This window comes from Falco cherrug, chromosome 14, assembly GCF_023634085.1.
Source record: "Falco cherrug isolate bFalChe1 chromosome 14, bFalChe1.pri, whole genome shotgun sequence".
NCBI lineage: Eukaryota > Metazoa > Chordata > Aves > Falconiformes > Falconidae > Falco > Falco cherrug.
Window position 1 is genome coordinate 19,765,675 of NC_073710.1, and position 21,771 is coordinate 19,787,445.

General features: G+C 42.5%; 1 long non-coding RNA gene across 1 annotated transcript in view; it reads left to right on the forward strand.

Moving 5' to 3' along the window:
- The window catches only part of LOC114015407 (uncharacterized), a 58,247-nt gene extending 44,132 nt beyond the window's left edge, over positions 1-14,115 (forward strand). Inside the window, exon 4 of the long non-coding RNA XR_008735124.1 lies at positions 13,976-14,115. This is a non-coding gene — a long non-coding RNA (uncharacterized LOC114015407). The remainder of the gene's footprint in view (positions 1-13,975) is intronic.
- The last annotated feature ends 7,656 nt before the right edge of the window (positions 14,116-21,771 follow it).

Here is a 21,771-nt window from a genome sequence, read left to right on the forward strand (position 1 = left end):
TTCAGACCAACACTTGGTTGCTTCTCTCTTTCAGGGGGGATGAAGAGAAACCACTGAACCCCATCATCCAGAAGACCAAAGCCTTTAAAAATACCCAACCCCAATTTAGGTAGGGATTGTGAAAGTCCCAGAGACGGAATTATCCACAAATCTTGCCTGTAGGAGGCCTCAGAAATAATCAAAAATGTTTGGAAGCTGCAATCTCTCATTGCTGGGCGGTAAGATTATTGTGTTAGAGGCTTAACGGGCTTGAGAAAGCTGGGCTGGAGCAGCAGTGAAAGAGAGAACAGTGTTTATTGAGCAATAAAAGAAACATTATGTTTCATTGCTCAGCCAAACTGCCCTACAGAAGCAAATCCCCATGCCTTATAATATGGGGTGTAATAAATACTAATACTATAAAGGGGTCTGCTGGAAACAACCAGCAGGGCCCTATCACAGTGTAATCAAGCCTCCCGTTAAATTAGCGTCTCGCTTGTGCTCGCTGCTTTATTGTCTGACGGGAGCAAGCGCCTGGAGGTTCGAACGCCGGCTCCGGTGGGGTTCACCTCCTGCACGGCTGCACTCTGGTTACCCTCTCTCGGGGACATCTCTCCGAGGCCAGGGTTAGGTTTCCTTCCAAGGATTAAGTGGTAGGCTCATGTCAACAAGGTGGTCGTGGAGATCGAGGCAGCGCAGGAAGGACTCGTGAGGCCAATGAAGAGAGATCCAACTATTTCAAGGCAGCAGATTAATCCTGATAATGCTGCGTTGGGCCATTTTTTTTTCCCCTGGTTGGGTCAAGTTCCCCTAGCAACCACAAAGCCTGCCATTAATAAATTTTAAAAACTCAATCATAATTTCCAACCTCTGTGCCCTTTTCAGAGGCAAAAAGATAAATTGAATATAAAATGAAAGCCTTGCTTTTTTGGCCTTTGCAAACCTCTTCTTGCTTTTTCACTTTCCTCCCCATAATTCTGCGTTGCTGACCTTCTTCCAGTCACAACGGTCTCGGGAACGCATGCAACATATGGACCTCATTGTCCTATAGAGCGAGGAGGGCACGGGGATACCTTTCCCATTGACCTTGCCCTGCGCAGGCTGGGCTGCATTACTGACGGCATCTGCGCGGCTCTACCTGGGCTGGGCTGCAGCAACGTTTCGTCTTGAACCTCGGTCTGATATTACAATTATTATCGCAAGTTGAGCTGCCTTCCAGGGTTTCTTTGGAACAAAAAAAGGGCCTTTTTTTTTTCTAACTGAATTTTTTGGCTAAAATTTATGTCTCTGCTAAGATGATTTAGTTACTGGATTCTGTAAGTAAGGAGTGGTTGAAAACCAAAAGACAGAAAAATAGGAATATATCTGAAGATGCTTTAATTTTCAGAAACCAGAAGTAACTGAAGAACAGTTGTTAAAAATTGGAAAAGTGTTAGGTTTGGGGGGTTTGTCAGTAAACAAGAACGTTTCTGTGGAAATTCAGGGGTTTTCAGCTGCTCACAAAAATCACTGGAGAACTACCACACTCCAACCACCTCTTTTTTATTTTCTTCTGGTCATATAACACCAGGTTTCCATTTGCTGGAAATAAATGAGGAAGCCATGGGGTATCCCTGCTCTTTTTATTCACGCGAATAATCCCATTAAAGTCCACAGGAGTTCTCATATCCAGTGGGCAGGTTCTGACCCCAATTGTTTTAACAGTTCTTTTTATTCACACCTCATATTCTAGCTAAAAAATCTTACAGATCTTGACAGAAGGCTTAAAATCATGAGTCTGCCCAACGACAGAGTTAGTGTTATGTCTGTGCGCTGTTCAGTTGACTTTGTTCAGGTAAAAAGGAGGAGAAAATAATACAAGAAGAAAAAAAGCGTTGAGGGTAAACAGATGGCAGACGTTTGGTGAGTCAGCCTGAAACCATCATACACTTCCTGGGAAATGATGATCAACCCATTTTTTCCCCTCTGTGCCTCAGTTTCCCCACCTGTACAATGGGATTTATCAAACTTCCCTTTCTCAGAGTTGTGCACATGCAGCCACTTGTAAACTTCAGGTGATCAAATGGAAGAGAGACAACTGAATTTTTCTTCAAATAAATTGAAAAACCAGTTCTTTTTGGCAAAAGGTTTATCTTTTCGTCCTGCTACCCTACTGCTACTCAGAGTGCTTCCATTAGCAATACGCTGGGTGATGCCATGTTCACAAATGCTGACAATAAAACAGACCACGGCTCCAAAGTAAGAGCACCCCATGCACACTCATGTTGGATGCAGAGTCAAAACCAGATTTTTGAAATAATTTAATTCTAATCAAATTCCTTCAGAGCTTCTAAAAGCTGTACCATACCCCACTGCCAAAAAGTTTTTTTACTCTTTCTGGGCTGAAGTCAAAAAGGAAAAATCCATAAGTGTTTTTTTCTAAATGTTATTTATTTCCATGATGCCAGCAGCATACATAGAGTGAGTCAGCCCATTCTAACCATCTTCTTCCCCCTATCTTAAACCTTACAGCAGCAACCTGACTTTATTTCAGGTTTGAGAGAAACAACACTCACCTCTAAGTTCAGACTAAACATGAGAAATTGTAGCCAAAAAGGAAATTTTTTTGAGAAATTTATGCAGGAAGATATAAAAACAGTGGGTTAGAATGGAATGACTCTTTCAACTCGAGTTTATCATGTTTACAGTATTACTCAAGTTCTGAGGAAACTAATAAGGATCACAAATCTCACCAGCATCCCATATTTTAGGGCTTGAGTTTTCTACATTTTCTGCTGGTTTAAAGCCCAACAACAAAGGTTCTTGATAGAATAAGCTCTAATGTTTGAACTACTGTGACATATAGAGACATATAACCTCACTCTTGGGTAACCAGGTTTCCACTGCAACTTTAGCAACAAATTTCTTCCCTTCCCTGCCACCTCTCCTACATCCCATCATAGCTCCTATGTTTCAAAAGCTGAGCTCCACATCTGTAATATATTATGTGCATAATTTGCACTTAATTACCAAGCACACTGATTAAACCATGCACAACAATTAAACTTAATTAGGTTTTTTTTACAGTCCCTTCACTATTTAACTGAAACATGCCAAGTGTCTTATCAGTTCTAATTGAAAGGCTTGCTGGAGAGGTTTAGCTTCAAGTGGGATTGCTATTTCTTTCCAATTTCAGGTGAAGGCAAAACTGGGGATTAACAAATGTGTGTCAGTCTGTGACCCAGCATGAGCCACTTTGCATTCCCAATTGTTTCCATCTGTATGGCAGCAAATGTTCATCTCCATGCTATAAATAGATGACCAGGCTGCCCCCACCATGAAATTAAACAAGTTCTGTTGCACTTTGCAGGAATGGGGTTTCAGTTGTTACTATGAGTTAGGCTGTGAAATGCAAAGGGTATGCTGAGTTTGGAGTAATATGGGTAATAATCTGGGGCATTGTTTTCCTCCAGCACATAATTGTAGCTGCTATCATAAAAGGAGAGAATTTCACAGGCTTTAGTTAATGAGGAAGTTGAAGAAGCTTAACGGGGAGTACAAATACAGAGAAGTTGGTAGGTATATTCAGGGAGCTAATTTTTTTTTCTTAAATTGGAGTAGTTGTATGTTTATGCAGTTAGAGGGCTTGATTCTTTTTCTCTAGAGAACACAAAAATATTTGATACCTGGAAAGTGTGTTTCCTATGTCAGCTACTACGGGTAGACTTTTGAGTTAATCTTTGCATGAAATAACAAATATCACTTTATTAAATGCAGTCTTACTGGGGCTGCAGTTGGAGGAAAAAAGTTGTAAATTAAAGGAAAAGATAAAATAGATTCTCTGGCTGGTAGTTCATCACTTAGTTCAAAGAAAACAAGTAAAAATAAAATCAATGTTCACTGTTGTGTTTCAGCACTGTTAATGGGATGTTTGTAACTAAAATCTCTCAGATTCACTGAATATTTGAATTTCTCTTACACTGTTTTCCTCACAGTTCTAGACATAGTCCATTCTTACCCACACTTCTATATCTTTACTTAATGTTCCCTCTATTTTCCAACTAAGTGAGGACTGTTTATATATAATTTACATACTGCTATTGAAAAAAACCCCTTATCAGTAAGCCTGAATAATGCAATGAGATAAATATGAGATGGAGTTCAGAGACACAGGCTGTACTCTTAATTCTGCTTTAAACTTGCATCTAATTGAGTCAGGTTGTCATCTTTTTTCAGGAGGAAGTACTTCATTATTTGTTCTATTAAATTCCTTAGGCAATATTAAACTCTTCTGTGGGGCTTTTTTGAACAGTAAGCTAGTTCTGCTGCAAGTGGTAGGTTGCATGTACGCAGATAAGCAACTTCTGATTCCAGTAGCATATAACCAATTGTTTAAAAAATCTGCTTCATCGGCAGAAAAAAGCATTGCAGTATTTTGATTGCTGTCAGATCCACTGGTGATTGGAGTCTGTTGAATAAATTCATAGGACAATGCTTTTGGCAGATTTTACAATATGTCTTTTACTGAATGATTTGACTAAAATGATATTCATCTCTTTCCCAGCTGATAGTATTGCTTTGGTAATTTGCCCATCCATTCCACGGGAGAAAAGAAAGATTCCTGTGAAATCTTTCAAATAATAATTTCAAGCAAGAAATATTTTCCTTCAAGTCACCCAATCTGGTGGTTGTGGAAACTGTAAGAAAAGCTACACTAGGAAAGTTCAGTGTTCATACACAGTGCCTCAAAGCAATAGAAGTTATTTTCTTTTTGCCCCTATCTTCCCCCACACACCCACACCCCCCAGAATGACTTAGAAATAATAAAAATAGCAGCATGATTTAACTCCAAACACGCCCTGGGCACTCCAACAAAGTGGGAAAAGCAAAACTTTCCTGTTCAATTTGCAAAGCAAAATTGCAAAGCTTTCCAAAGCATCTCTCGGCGGGGTCCACCTTAAGAGACCGGCCATGTGGGTTGGGGGCAGACATCTATTTTTAAACAGCAGGAGAGTTCAAGACCCCTGCTGTGGTTAGCACGGAGCCTCCTTCCAGTGTTCCCAGTGATTCCTCTCTGTGAGCGTGAAATGCCATAAAGTGCTGCAGTGATGCCTTTATGAATGGCCTGTTTGTCTCCCTCTCCCTTGGCAGCCCTTTTTTTTATTATTATTTTTTTCTTCCCCCTTCCCTTTTCACCCCACACTTGTCCAGTGGCCCAAAGCAGTTTAGCAGATATGGCAGCTCACATGAATTATGAAAATGTGAATATGGCTCCGCTGACTCGTACCCTGCGTGCTGGCATTTTGTTGGGGGGGGGGGGGGTTGGTTGTTTTTTTATTTTTTTTTCCACTGCAAAATTTCTTCTTTGTGAAAAGGTAGAGGACAAGGAACTTCTTTTATTCCTAGACGCATGACTCTGGGCACCTCACATGTTTAAACAGGAAAAATAATTGGTCAAATTTAAATAGTCATATCCCAATATAACCCAAACGCAAAAGCACTCTCCATCCCCAGCGGCTCCAGCTCCACTTATGGGTATGCTCAAACATGCAGTGTCTGGATCCTACAGTCAGAGTCTGGATCCAGGGGTCATTTCTGCAGGTGGTATTCATCTCTGAAATAAATCCATCTCTGGGAGACAACCAGGATCAGGCAGTTTGAGTGCCCTTCTTCATGCCACCCTCCAAAAAGACAAAATCGATCTTCTGTGCGCTCTGGGAGAGAGGAGCTTAAAAAATGTTGGAAGAGTTTGTTTAATTAGGTGGCCTAGCAGTTCATTTCAGAAGGCTTGCTGGCAAATCACCTAGCCTTCTTCCAGGGCTGATGTTAAAATCTGTTTCCACATTTTCTTGGGGGGGGGGAAGGGGGGAGGGAAAAAAAAAGGTTATCCTTCACCCTTTCCAGCAAGCCAGGAAAGCTTGAAACTGAAATAGTGGCTTTATGCCCAGACAGAGAGGAACTGAAATAAATATGAGCAGGGTTAAGAATTTTCTTTATTGAGAGCACCTGCTCCAATTTTATATGTAGCATTGCTAAAAATTCCTCCATTACGGTGTGCTCAGCTCTGTGGGAGTTCAGTGAAGCTTTGGTGCTGAGAAAACCCAAACGAGTCCTTGGGACCTCTCAAGGGAAAGGCTTTCCCTGCTCTCCTCCGAGGGGGTTAAATGCCTCCAAAGGCCAGGCAATGGCGATGCTCCGGAGAGCTGCAGGTGGGGATGGTGTCTGCCCTGGCTGTGGGTGACTTACAGGGCAAGGGAACTGAAAAAAAATGAACCAGCAAAACCTCCCTGCTTGTGAAGTTTCATGTCAAACTGTTGCTTTTTGCAGGTAGCCGCACACCTCCTGGGTGTATCAGGCACACCTGAAGGTCAGCAGGTCCTTGTACCTGCTCAAACACCTTCTCAATCGGAGTGTGTCGGAGGAGCTGGCTTATGAGCTTGTTTTGTGATGCATCAAATTCTGACATTTTGTTGTCGCTGTGATGGGAGAAAGACAAAGCAATAGGCAATATATTCTTATTAATCAAGCTGAAGTAGCTGGAAAAGGCATACATCAGGCAGGCCAGCTCTCTGGGTCTTCAGCAAGAAATTTCAAGCTAATTTCTGGACATAAATAACTGTTTCAGGTTTAACTTGATAATGTTAATCAATTAGCCTGAGACTTTGCCTGAGACGGCAGCGTTCTCTTGACTTTTGTCTGAGCGTAAAACAATTAGGGACTAATCCTGTAAACTGTATTATTTTTGGAGTTGAGGCTGATTACTTACAGACCACTCAAACCTTCTGCTACTGTTGTCAAAGTCTAGCTCTCCAGAGATCTTTTGCTGTAGTTGTGATGATCCAAGGACACACAACTTGTCTAGGAAAAAGCACGGCCTCTGCCTACAAACCCACTTCCAGCTAAAGTCTGTTTCTATATTTTTACATGGCCTCACAAAAACAAGAGGTGGTCTTCGACTTTGGAAGTTTAATATCAGTGTTGACAAGGAGTCTCTCGGTGGCCCTGACTGTTTCTTGCTTTATTGCACCTTGCTTTCCCCAAACAGACGGTGACTCCTTTGTTAATGGTCTGAAAATACTATCCACAATAAACTTTTCAACCAGGTCAAAGCCTTTAGATGACAGAAGTGTTTTAGGAAGTGCTGTCTGAGCACTAATAAAAATGATTATACATAAGGAAACAGCAGCATCCTGGAGATGGCCAACAGATTCAGTCGAACCACCGTGCTTTGCACAAAGTACCTCCCCAGCTGCAGGCAGAATCGCTGTGCACCAGGCTGATGCCTCCTATAGAGGTTCCACTGACCGACCACCCCAGTGAATTAAACAGCCCATAATCCGGCATGGCTAATATGGGGAACCGCAGCGCAGATGACAAAGGTGGCTCTGCATGTGCTGGGAAGTGCGAGAGGAAGTTTGGAGGTGCGGAGACAGACAAAGACCCACTGAAGTGGGAAATGACTGGGGCTTCCTCAACGCTGGTTTTTTATTATTGTTTTTTATTTTTCAAATGTGAAGCTGAACGTCGAATTGAAGGTGAGGAGGGAGGCTAGGGGAGCAAGGATTCAGCGATGTCACCACAGTGCAAGGCTGCAGTAAGCTAAAGAGTGGTGACCAGTAGTAGTAAAAGAGAGAACGGAAATGTTCACAGCCTTCTGGCTGCTGGGTGCTCATTTTGCCTGGGGCATGACTGGCTGAGTCTGCAGTAAACCCAGGGGAAACCTAGCACTGGGAACCGGTCATTTCTGTTGTGAATAGCGGTCTTTTCAGAACGATTGCCTTGACAATAAATTTTATCTGAAGGGCTGGCTCCCTTAGGTCCCCTCTATGTGCTAGAATAAGGGAATAACCTGTCCCAATGTTATTAGACAGCCTCTGTTAAAAGCCACATTTTTTCCAGGCCCTGCAATGGCAGCTTAGGTTCACCAACATAGCAAAAGACAGTTTTCTGTCTCTTTTTTTTTGCACCAGATCTAAAAAGCCACACTCATACCCCATAAAGCGCAGATCCAGTATAAACTGGGAAATGAGACAGGAATGCTGCAGTGAATCCACACCTGACCCACAGCCAGTATCTATTGCTTGAAGGCATCTGCAGCGTGCAGACCGGTGGCGAGCCATCAGCGAGCTGCCACCCCGCCGCGTGGGAAGTCGCTCCTGCGGCTGAGGATGGGTAGGGCTGTGGGTGGGAAACAAGTGTGTGAGGCTCCCTGGATCAGCTGCTTCGTTCGGATGTTTCCCCGGGAGCTGGCAGAGCCTAAGCCTAGGAACTGGCAGGGATCTTTGCTTCACCGGGACACAAGTAATATTCTTGAACTTACAGAAATCACAATACTTTGCTGGAGGATAAATCTAATCAGATTGTATCCAAAGGGTCTATCTATAAATTTTAGCCACAGATGTATCTCATTTTCTTAATACCTAAGCTGCTTAGAAGCTTTAGCATATTTATTTTTCTTTCGCCCCTGCAATGTAGAGATACACTGTCCCTATTTTACAGCTGGGGAAGTTACTCACAGAGAGACTTAAGTGTATGTATTCATGGGAGTCACTGAGTAGAACGGAATTCAGCATGGCTGGAAAACCCACCTGAGAAGCTGGGTAAATACTTGGGCAAGTAGCTCAGCGGTCAATGCCAGGAGGACCCATGCTAATTCATTGAAAACAGGCTTAAGTGCATCTACTTGCACTCCCTGCAGGGTAGAAAGGGTTTGAATGACTTAGTCAAGGTGATGCAGGGAGACCGGGGCAATCCCGGGAGCTGATCTGTGTCCCCAGGCTGGCGGCAGCTCCTGCTTGCTCACTGCCCGGCGGGCAGGGGCTGGCCAGCCAAGAACTCTGAATTACGCGATGGCAGCTGGATAGGAGGCTCACATGCTAAAGGGCACTAAAGTCTCTGGGTTTTGCATTCTCTCCTCTTTTTCCCCTGTAGCTGTGTAAGAAGGCTGCACCAGTCCAGGCCAAGTTATCAAACCTGCTGTCCCCTCCTGTCTCCCAGTGAATCAGGCCAGCTCAGGGAATTTGTTGCTTTTCTTCGGAGACTCAAACAGGACCTTTTAGAGAAGCAAGGGCACAAAGATAAATTAGAGCAGCAACACACGTCCGACCGTGGGACCACAGCAGAGACCATTGCTTGAGTCCCAAGTCCCTGAAGGACAGAAACCTGACAGGAAATCCAAAATCTCTTTGCAATCCCCTAAATATTACAGGAATGAATGGCTGGCATGGGGGAAGGAATGTTGGCTGGAAGTGAAGCTTTTTGGTTTGAGCTTTTCCTGGGCTGTGTTTATGTAGCATATAGCTCAGAGGCACTTGCTGGTTTATATCTAGGAATGGAGGCACGCAGATAGCATTGCACTGGAGGTGGAGGGGTTGCAGCTCAATCCACTGTTACCTGGAGCTGATTTCTGCACCTGCACAGAGCCTCGGGCAGTGCTTAAAACATTTAAAGCATTTAACTGTGGGTTTATGTCAAAAAGTTCAAAACGTGGCTGCCCTGCAGGTCTTTGTACTCAGATTGTGAAGTCCAAGGTGTAATTCCTTATGGCTTTTTCATTTTCCCTGAGTTAAATGGAAGTTAAACCCTAAAAAAAAACCCCATATCTGAACCTTTCTCCTGCCAAACCAAAAAAAGCCACTGCACTTCAGATCCAGTTTCCCTCGAGGACAGGATGAGAGAAAGGAAAGACATATGATGTCATGTAACCACTACCAGAAGATGCTCAGATATGACATGGTGAGGGTCCCATATGAACTAAAATAGAACATACATAATCGGTCTCAGTGAAATGATGCTGCTTCACAACAGCTACACATTGACCCCTTTCTCAAGAGCTCTGGCTTTGCCAAGCTTCAATCTGCAACTATTCTTTGTCTTGGGGCGACATTTCCCACCCTTCCCCCTCTTATGAGCCATCCTTGGATGTATTGAAGAGCATCACTCTCAGCCAGCTCATCCCTGCTCTCCCTGGCCGGGCAGGACCCAGCACCCTGTGTAACCTGGGGTGGCCGATGCCTGCTGTGTACCAAAGGCGCAGACCTGGAATAGCAGAGGGCTCGATTTTATGAGGCATTTTGGAGCCCTTGGTGTTGAAACGCAGGTGATGAGTTTCCAATCAGATAAGGTGATGGTAATTCCAGATGACCCTGCCATCACTTGCAGGAATTGCCATGCGGGGAATGTCGGGATTAGGTTTCACTCAGAGCCTGGACACATTTATAATGTTTCAGTAAATGAATAGGGAGTACTGTGACCCAGCTGGGAAATTTATGGCCTTGGTTGTGGCTCTGACAGGACTTTGGAGTGAGATATCATGGGCTTTGGGGGTGGAGGCTCATCTTAAACTTAAATTGGGGTGGGGGTAGGGGTGAGAAGCAGAGATAAAGCAGCTGTTGAAAAGCTTAAGCTGTGTGTCTCTGGCTAAAAGCAGCTCGAGAGAACATGCTTGCCGAGGTGTCAACCGCCTACAAAGTGCCCATTAACTGAAAAATATTCCAACCGGGCCCTGAAGGACAGACCAAGTCCCATGTTGGAGGGTCCAGGCACTCGCTCTTAAAATGTGCAGATTGCAGTCTTCATAGAAGGAGGAAGAGGAGGAACAGTTTCATGGGAGGAGAGGTTGCTGCTGACAATGTGCAGTCACATCGAGCCAGGGAGCTGTGCCACACGGGGACCTTTTGCTCCACCGTCCGCGGTCACTTAACTGATTTTCTCTCAGGGTTGGACTGGGGGATTTATTGCACCTTTTGGATTTTCAACAGCATCTGTTACATAATCTAAAATGAAGTCTTCAAGGAATGGAAGCTAATCTTTGTCTAAGCTACGTACAATGATATGCTGTGACTTTCCTGACTGATGCTTGGAAAAACTTTCCTTAAAAGCAGAGAGTGAAAAGCAGGGTTTAAAGATTTACTGGGACGTTTACAAGTGTGATAACGTTTTTCAGCCTGTCTTGCTTTATGATAAATCAGCTTTTATTGCCCCAGAAAACCTGGGAGATGATGACCAGAAGTAGAACATTTTTGGCTTTGTCATTGGAAAATCAGACCCAAAGTGTTCGGCTATGAATGGAAGGAAATTTAAAGCACACAACAATCTGCGGTAACCAGTCAAAACACTTGCTGTGGCTGTCCAAACAAAGCCAAAAAATGCACAGAAGTAAACAAAAGATGTATTTTGTAGGCCACTGAGATAGTCGTTATTTTTTTCCCTTTTGATCTTGAAAAAATTTTTTTTATTATTTTTTCCAAAGAAAGTATTGAGGTAAAAAAATTAATTTTTTTGTGTGTTAAAAAATATGAATGTTTGGAGAAAAGCCAAGCATTCATGATTTGTTTTATTTGAAAAATTTCAACCAGCTGTACCTATGAAACTGGAAACCAGGTAAAAAATGCCCAGATCTGGGCTTTTTTTTAAAACTGAAAAGTCAACCAAGGTTCATCAGAATGGTTTTTGAGTTTCCAGCTAACTGTCCTAGGCTTGCTGGAGACCAGACCTGGAAAACAAAATCGTAGGAAATCATGTGGGGTCAGCTGAGTTTCACTTTCATTTTTGCAGATAAACCTGAAATACCGAGTTCTGTGGCATTGGTACCAAAAGCAAACTGAGATTTACACAGAAGACTTTCCTGGCTAATCGATACCAAAAAATTAAACCAAACTGAAATGAAATTGTAGTTGCATTGAAATGCATTGAGATTAGTTTTGTCATTAACATGATGGGGAAGTTGGAGCTTACCCTGAACATTCACCATCAAATCAACGTGGCTCCTGACACCGATGTTCGTAAACAGTGCTAGCTATTTTCTAAAGCAGTTATCCCACTGCCAGTTCTCCTAAACCTTCCAGTTGAGGGAAAGCTGATCAATATATCTTAGTGAACTAGTTCTTTGTTGAAAGCCAGCATAACTTAAACTTCTCTCAGGTTTAGAGGAAGAAGAAACAGGTATGTCTGCCCTTTCTTTTCATACTAGTAGCTTCAGAAAGTCACCTTTTTCTGCTCCATGTTAACACCACCTCTCGTGGTTAATTCCTGACCTGTGAGTAGGACTCATAACCGTTAAGCAAGGTGCATCAGGTACACAAAAATAGCTGAACAATAGCATGAAAGCCATTTTCAGTCTCAATTCAGCTGCTGAATCTATTTTCAGTGCCCATAGTCTTGCAATTACAATGTGAGCAGTCGGTTACCAAAGCCTCGGTGGCCTTCAGGACCCCCCGCTGGATAGTTCACCTGCAGCTGGGAGAAGGAGTTGATATGCTGGATACGCTGCAAACCAAGATCAAAGAGGCCAATTCTGTTTTTCCAGCGTAATCTACACCTGTGCAGTAGTTTCCCTGGAATCTGAACCATCTCATAGAGCACAGAACACTGAATCGCTGCCAGGAATGAAAAACATATCCCATTTTTCTTTCCTTATCTGCTTGCATTTTGCTAATATCACCTCTCAACCCCTTCCACTCACTTCCAGTGGCTGTTATCAGCAGACAGCAAAGAAATCTTCCCCAACCAACACGTCTGCAACTTTTCTATAGGGAATTTTCTCACCCATGCTCTCTGCGCACATAAGATGTGATTTACATAAGTGGTGATATAGGGATTCATTATGGAAGTTTAATTAAGATCAATCACTTAACAGGTAAACTATTAGGACCGAGGATGACACAACTTCTCAAAACTCTGGTTATATGAGAGTCACTAAAATGTATTGCCACAAAAATCGAGGAAAACATTCCTTTGACTTGCTGAGAGGAGGTTTAGCATTAGTTGAAAGCCTCATGCTAGTATTTGTTGGAACATATATGTTCATTGCTAAACAACCTGCGTGTATTACAGTAAAAATGAGAAATCAAGAGGGAGAGGCTGACTTGCCATAGGCTATTGACTTTGAGTTCCAAATAAATTTGGTTTCTATTTTCTTTATTACGTTATATGTGTGCCATAAAAAAAAAGTGAATGTATTTCGTTACATCGCATGTCTAAACAAATTGGAAAGCTCCTGGGTAATCTCTAGAAATAAACTTCAATGAGTAAAGCTTTTTTACTTCATCATCTACATTTTATATTCTGTGTGGAGGGAGGGAATTTGCCATCAGGACTTCTTTATTCACTGTGTAAAATTAATTTGATAAATGCAGCCTGGAAGACAGTGCAGTTTTGAACACGATAGGTTCCCAAGCTTAAGGCAAACTGAAGTTTATGCATCATTAATAGTAATATATATGAATTAATACAAAATGTTAATGCTACAGATGCCATGGTGTTCAGGTGGGAATAAGAATATTTTAAAATAGTACACCCTAGATAGAAACCCAGCTCAATAATGTTTGCTACAAACGTGGGAGTTGCTGAGGGAGAAGCCAATATTGCATTCCTCAGGTCTAGGGCAGAAAAAGTGGAGGAGTTAAGATGAAGTACAGATTTTCTTCTAATCAAATCCAGAAGACGTGCTGTAAACCTTATTCTAAAAGATCCGCTAAGTCTGCAGCATGAACATGACAGGCAGGCAAAATTGTAGATTTGATCATTTAAAAACCTGTGGATTCCTGGGGTTTTGGCTACATTAAAGACGCTGAGAAAAGACATGCTGAAAATTGCTGAGGGGTGTTACCAAATCAAGTTGCCAAGGGCTTAGTCTGCCTCAGTAATACAGAGAGCAGCTGGTTGAGCTAACTCCCAGTTAATTACCTCTTCATTTCTGCAATCACTCCATAGTTTGTTTAGGGCAAGGTGGACTGGAGGTTTTGGTGCCCAAACCATTCAATTTATTCATTTGCTGTAGAAAATAAAAGTTGGAAAATAAAGACCTCATTATTGTACATATTTTTTCATTTAATTCATTATGGGCATATTACAAAATGGCTTTGTAATTTGTGTAATCACACACAAATGTTGCATTTTCCTGCAGCGTATTCAGATCAAATACTTGTTTGGCTGGACCTGGCAGGCAATGCTGGTGCAAGCCCAGCTCACTGAGAGTGTCGGGGTGATTGATTAATTGCTCCCGTAAATCTTACAGGGCCAGATCCTGATGGCTCTTCACACTTGGAATGGGGCAGGACTTTCAGAGCCCAGGATACGAAAGGTGCTTTTTACGGGGAAGCCAGCAGGAGCCTGGGGATCAAAGCACTACGTACGCTCATTTATCCAAGGAGGAAAATGCAGGTATGACACATCTTCTTCCCGCCATTTAATGGGATCCTTGTAGGAGTGTTTCATGCGACAAAGTTGTATGAAAGCCCCATCTACTTTATATAAATTCTCCTTTGTAGGTCTTAGGGTAACATCTAAGTATGACAGTCAATCCTAACTTCCACTGCTTGGTATAATCCCTGTAGATTTTCCTAAATAGTCGCTCTTTTTTCTTTGTTATTTTTCATACAATACCAAATTACAATCTCCTACAGTGCCAGCCTTGTTTTAACTCTGCAGCACATCTAAAATCAGCATTTAAGAAATGTTTAAGTGGTAAAGTCAACTCTGAGAAGATTAGGAAGTGCTTGGATCCAGAATACCCAAGCAACCTTAAATTGGCCCCATTCTATAAAGCCTTTAAATATCCAATTGCTACAAGTTCATGCCCCTTCCAACTACTGTGAAAAAAGAGGCGAGACCTGCAAAAACTAGTCCATTTTGAGGCACAGCCTGGATTCATTCCTGCTGTACTTTCCATCCAAGGCTTTGAATGAAGTAGGGGGCTGTATGGAAAAAGTCTAGTGTGATCATGTAATTAACATTTCATTGTGTGGAACCACAGCAGCCCCTGGCAAGAGGGGCGAGCAGATGGAAGAGGGTTCACACCCCCACTTTGACAACTTCTTGTGTGAAATTAGCCTACCCTTCTCTCAGGAAAGATCTTGAAAGGCTGATACTAATTTATTTTGTCTTAGTGATGAGGAGTTGTGATGGGGGGCTGAAGAGTCACTTGAAAATCTGATACTCCATTGAGGATTTCTGTCTCTTAAGTACTTTACTCCTTCACCTGTTGTTTCCCTCATAAAAATCAGTCCCGAGCTCCTTCAAGAAAACACATCTCTGTTCTTCAAAAGATACAGATGCTTCTTGCATAACACTTCTCATGTATTCCAGTCTACACTGAGAGTTAGAGACTCTCATGTAATGTAATATCTGTTCCAAGCTTTGGACCCACTTGTCCCAGCCATCAGATGGTTCTCCAGACCCTGCCTCTGCATCCCCTATTTTAGCTTTAAGTTTAAAACCAAGCAAAAAACCACACAAACAAAGTCAACCCTTTGCTTTGTTCTGGTTTGTTCTAAAAAACTTCTAACTGCAGTGGGGGGCCGGCCTTCACTAGCCTTTCCAATGCCTGACCTGACATCTGTTTTCTGAAGGAATTATTGGAATAGTCTGCCCAACAAATAATCCAGCTGGCTGAGTATTCTTAGGTGCTGGATTATAATGCAACAGGGAGGAAAGACATGCTTGTGGGTTTGACATCAACTCTGAGGTGGAAAATGCCATTTAGTGTGAAGTGTTCCAACGTCGCTTTGTTTAAGAAACCAAGTGGGTCACTGTAAGAAAGATGACTGTTCTACTCTTACATCTTTCCTGCCATAATCCTCTTCCACAATTCCCCAAAGAGGACAAAAATATGCAAGATACAGTAAGATGCTTTTCGTGTTGCATCTAGCTATAACCCCTGGTAATTCCAGGCTAGTGCTGTGGAAGAAATGACCGAACTTTATTCACTTCATGTTGTGAAATTTTTAAAAAGTATGTTTCCAGCTGATTTTCCTACTGCTGTACTTGCTTTGCCTGAAATGGTTTTGGCTTCCACAGTCTGGGTAGGTTCAACATGGCCACGAGGGATTTGGAAGACCTCACAGGGAAGACCTCCTACAATCAGCAGTGAATGCTGTCCCTTGAGCTAGTAAACAGCTTCTTAGCTTCAAGTAGGTATTGCATCAGTGTCCCGGGAGAGGGATCTGCTCTTGGAAGGGTCTGCTTTCCTTGAGCACTCTCAAGATCTTGACCACTCTTTCACCAAAAAGATTTTATGTGAGCATTGCGTCTGTTCAGTCCAATATCCTGTCAGCGTCTGAGGGTATTTCCATCCAGAGCAGGGACAGTTATTTCCAAACCTGAAGGGTCTTTATGCAGAAAGCCTTACTCATTTCCCTGTATTTTTAACATACATACAACGCACTCATTTAAAAAGTGTGTTGCTTAAGCCATCTAGAGCTGTAAATGTCAGAACTCCAACTGGAGCACGGCTCACAGGCCTCTGGTGTTATATGTTGTTCCAGTGACAAACCCAACCCATGAAGTGGGTTGACCAGCTTCCAGTTGATTAAAGACGTTCTCCAGAAGAACAGTCTAATCTGGAGTTGACAAAGGCATGGAAACTATGTCTGCTTCCAATAAAACTCCCTGCCTCCTTGCCAGGCACAGAAGAAAAAAGACCTGCCTTCAAACTCCTGGCCATGAACTTGCTTCATGTTTTAGCGTTGCCACTCTCCTTCATGCTGTAAACGTTGCTAAGAAATTACCAGAATATCATCTGCATGCAAAAGCAGTACATTCTTTGACATATTTTCCCGTTTCTTCCCCCATCCCGGTAGTAGCACATTAGTCTGATCTGGGCTGCAGGCTGCTCCTTTTATGCTCGTCCAGTAAACTCCAAAGGCACAAACTGGAAAGTGATTTGGCCAGAAGTGTTATTCTTTCCTCTGTAGACACCCCTAATTGCACTGCATGTTCGCCTAACCTTTAAAAAATGCTTTGGAAGAAGGTGGCACATTGAAGCTGGTTATTGCTTTCTGATGACAATGCCGAAGGTGATGATTGCCCCGTAGCGCAGTGCATCATGTTGGATTCATTTAACGTATGTTATGTACCCTGTGGTCTGTGATTCATTCGCTGCATTGCAACGTGCTTTTTGAAATCACACTCCAGCAGTGACTTTCTGACATGCGGTTCAAATACTCATTTCTTTTCAGACCATATTTTTATTACAGTGAGTAGATCTGTATATAGCTTTAGACTGCTGCAAATTTCCAAGGGCCACGTCCCAACAAGTATCACTTTCCAATTTCATTCCCCTCAAGAAATTCTGTCAACAGCTTCTCCCAATTCCATTAATCTTGTGTTTTACCATCTTAAAGCCTCCCATTCTCTCAACTCCCTTAAAGATGTGACCAGTGTTTCTCCCTGAGTGCTGACAATTGCTTTCTCATTCTTATGTGGAGCTGCTCTCCCTGCTAAGAACCACATGCAGTTTTCAATAATACCTATTCATCAGTAATGTGCATAGTGAGCCAGGTCTGGATTTCCACACCGAGGTACTGATGTATTTTACATACCTTTCCTTTCTCAGAAGGGATTTTCTGTCTCTGAACACTAAATATGAGAAGCATTTTTCAAATTCTTTGACAGAATGCTTTTAACATATCAGCAGGGTTAATAAATCTTTTCCATTTGTTCTGTTCACTTTTATTCGTAGTGAAGTATTGATCAGGAACAAGCAGGGGTTGTGAGGACAGTTCTTAGATGGAAAAGATATATGGTGCTAGCAGGACACTGACACAAATGGTTTCGCTTGGAGCTGTGGGCCACTGGCCCCAAGGACTTTCTCCCAGCAGCAAGGAAACCCAGAAAGAGAGCAATTAACCACATCAGACCACCAACCTGCCGGAGCTCTCCACTGCATTAAGTTTTCAGATTTGCTTTTCTTCACCCCCTTTTTCACTGTGGTGCTCTGGAATAACACAGGCATTTTACCTCTCCAAAATGCAGGCAGCTGGTGGGGTCAAGGTGACTGATTTCAAGCAGGGATGGAGTGACATAGGGTACAATAATATTGATGCCACAGGAACACCTTGGACACTCAATTTCACCATCTGTCCACGCCATAAATGAATGGTTGGAGGATAATTTGTGAATCCCGCAGAAGTTCGTGATCACGGGTGGTCCACAGGACAGCCCTCAGAGCAGCACAGTAAGATGGGACTGTCACATATGCAGACTTAAGCACTGTCTTTGCAGAGACCCTTTGGCAGGTCCTGGGATGGAGAAACCTAAAAGTGTGTGATGGGGGCCAGGACTGGGTCTCTGTAAAACACCGCATTGAAGCAGAGCAGGGAGTGAACAGAGGACAAGGAGGTGAGGAAGAAGGTCAAGAGTGCCACTGCATGGCTGGGAGCTACCCCTGGAAGAAATACCAAAGAAATGCTCATATAACTGGCTTATTGCAGAATTTTTACATGTACAGCTTTTTTTTTGCTCCACATCTCAAATGATGTTAGAAGGATGTGACAAATTCTTGGCTGTCCCATCACAGATGAGTCACTGGAGGACAGAGAGGTCACTCACACCCTCCCACATCTCTTGGTACAAGAACTGAGGTCCCACACCAGACCTGATGTTCCTATTATCTTCCTCTATTGCTCTAAGGGATTAGAGAAGTGGCCAGAATATAACTCACAAAATTAAAAAAAAAAAAAAAAAAAAAAACAAACCAAAAACCCCCACAGAAAATCCTTTTGAAAAGCGTGGTCAAAAGGAAGAATATTCAATGAAATGGAAAAAAAACTAAAAAGAACACCACTGACAAAAACCTGAGACGTTGCTGACGAACAACAGATCTGTCAGTTTTTGCAAGTGTATTTTAATATTGGGAAAATGAACTATTGGGATGTATCTGGGGGTGACATCCAGGAGACAGCTGCTTTTCTGTGGTCACTTCGCACCATGCTACCTGCTGCGCCTCTTCACCAGGAAAATGTTGATTGATTTTGTAATATTCCAAAGAGTCATCAGGATGAAAAACTGTCAAAACCAAAGGAAAATTGAGAAGCTGAATGCTAACTTGTCCTAATCACCTCATTTTTGATAAAACACCAGACAAGGATATTACCCTACAAATACTCATGGGAGAAAAAAAATCCAAACATTTCTTAGAGAGTCTGAATAGCTCAAGTCCTTTCATGAAGATGGGATGGAAAGACTGGTGGTGATGAGGTCCATGATGTGAAGGGGCAGGATGATGTTCTGAAAGGAGGACTTCAGACTAAATATCAAAAAAACTAGCAGATATCTTGCATTGTAAATAGTCTTCTCAGTGGTAAGAGGTCTCTCACTTAGAGCTTTTAAACCAGGCAGTGCCATAGGGGATTATCCTGAACTGGCAAAGCAGTAGCCTGGATGACCTAATCGATTTTCCATTTCCAGTTTTCATGACTGTAATTCTGTGAATTTTTTGTCTCTGCTGCTCGTCATATAAAAAACTTCTCCACACACCATTTTTGGGGTTGGAGTTGGCTTCCCACCCCCCCACACCCCCCAACCCGAAAGGTCTGGTCATTGGAATTCCTGTTTAAAATTTTGGTGACACGTTGTGCTTTTGTCAGCTTTGGCAAGGAAGCAGGGACGGTGCATGTGATCCACCGAGGAGAACAGAATGTCAAAATGCAGTTGTGGCACGAGAAAAGTCGGCGAAGTTTGGAGTTGGGAGTCTATTTTTAGCGGCTAAAGATTGTTCCAAGGTTAAAGGAACATGCAATTCTGGGGAAAGGTGGAGGGAATATTTGCCCTCCCTGGAGGGAATCCAAGAGGATTGCAGAATAAGAGGTCAGAGGAGCAAAGGGAGGGGAGGGCTATCTGTGACACAGCTGTTTTTGAAAACAGATAGAAAAAAAAAAGAAGTTGGATGGTAATCCCTTAAGTCGTATCCCACTGAAGCGTTTTTCAGAGTGGTGGAGTGGAACAAATGTACAGTCATATTTAAGGCATCAGACCACCTACATCTTAACAGATCCGCAAATTGACATTAATGAAGCCATTTATGTTTTTTAAAAAAAATTTAAATTCAGCTGGAAAAATAGAATGAATGCTGAAACACTGGCTTACTTGTTCAAACCAGCTTTCTAAAGCAGTATTTGATATGTTTGCTGAAGAAAAAGAGCAGAAAGGACAAAGCTGTCTAAGGAAGATGTATCTAAGGCAATACTTCCCTTCAGCGCGTTTCTGACCAACAGTGGAAGACCTTAGGTTGTATCAGTGACAAATGCTTTCACAAAAAAAGGGAAATAGCAGTTTCTTTTTTGGCAGAAAAATGAACATTTGGGCAGTGTTGGACCTTTTTGGAGACATTTACTGGAGGTGAAAACTGCTAATGCAGCAAGATCTATTCACTGTAAATTAGTGATGCCTAAACTGGGAAAATAATGTGATGATTATTTTTTTAAGATGCACTTGCAAGCTATGTAAATCTTATATGGTTTTCTGCTTGTATTTATTTAAAAAATTTAAACTATGATGACTTTTTTTTCTGGGACTCTTTTATTTACTTTTTCAAAAAGAAGGATAGCAACTCAAAATTTGAGGCAGGAAAAGGCACAGGAGCTGCCTAATTTTGCTACGTTTTTCTTTACCCTGAAGAACTGTAAGCTTTCTCCAAGGAAATGCGTAGTGAATGATTAAGCTACATATAAAAACAAAACAGTGTGTGTTACTCAGTGTGTGCACAAGTCAAGCTGCTTTTTACGCGGGTTAAGAACGTGCTCAGAATTATTTCTTTTCACCTGCCAGCCCACAGCTACCCACACACGTCTTGGATGTGCGTCTGAGCCTTTCAAAGGTTGTCCTCTGTGTTTGAGGATAGAGCAGAAAGCCAATATTGTTCATTTGAGGGCTATTTTTAATGCCTACATACAGAGAGCTCTCTAGAGTTGCCATAAATATCCTGTTTGCTTTCTTTGTTTCTCCTTCTTTCAGCTCCCTTGGTATCAACCAGACTATTCTTTCTAAAACATTTTACTATATCCCTGCTGCTCCCTTCAGAGGAGAAAATCAGGGAAATACATTTGCAGGGGGAAAGGTATATTTATTCAGCAATGAGTAACTTTTAAAAATAGTTAAATCAATTTAGAACAAACTTTCAACAGCGAACGCGCACCTTTGGACAGAGATCAAGAATGGAAACTCTCAGACCAGAAGGAATTTGTGCAGGATGTAATGAGGAATAAAAAAATGTGAGTGGGTTTGGGGGTGCCAGGACAGAAATAACGCCAGGTCACCCTGGACTGCCAGGCAACATGCTGCCTTTTCTCCCTCTCACACAGAACACAAATGTATAACATTTCGCTGAGAGTGTGAAGTGCAAATCCAAGCGCCCACAAGGATTAATTTACATGCCCAAGCGGGAAGCCGTGCTGGAACAATGAGGCTCTACCCCGAAGTGCTTCAGTACATCACACGTACGCACAAATCCATATGCAGGCATTTGAGTGCCTAAGGAGCGTTTTCTTGTTGCGTACAGAGCATTTTCTTGTTAGAAAAGGCACATGTGATATTGGGCTCATTAAGAGGAAACATATGAAATCAGATCCTCCTTTCTCCCTGCTCTGTTCTGTCTGTCTTTCTGCTGAGTGTCAGAAAAGCAGATTACATTCGTTCAACCTCTGCCCGCAACATTGGAGCTGAAGTTTATCTCCGTTTTCCATTTTTTTTTTCTTTTAAAATTCTTGACTCCCTTATTCAGAAGCTCCTGAAAAAGAGAAATTCTCCTAGTGTAGAGATGCATTTATGTACTGAAGCAGAGGGCTTTTTCTATTTTTATTATTTTATTTTTTTTTTATAAAGCAGATGTTACATTTCTTAGGAAAGCAGTGCTGACCTTTTTCCTGTGTGTGTTCTCCAGGCCGGTGTGTGCAGACTCCAGGAACTCTGCTGACCGCTGTCCCTTGCACCTGGGGCTGCAAAGCCTGCCTTCACCAGGGGGGCTTCACATGAGCCTCCCTGACAAGCTGGGGAAAATGCCTTCCAGCAGCTCCTCTCACCTCATAAAAGCCAGAG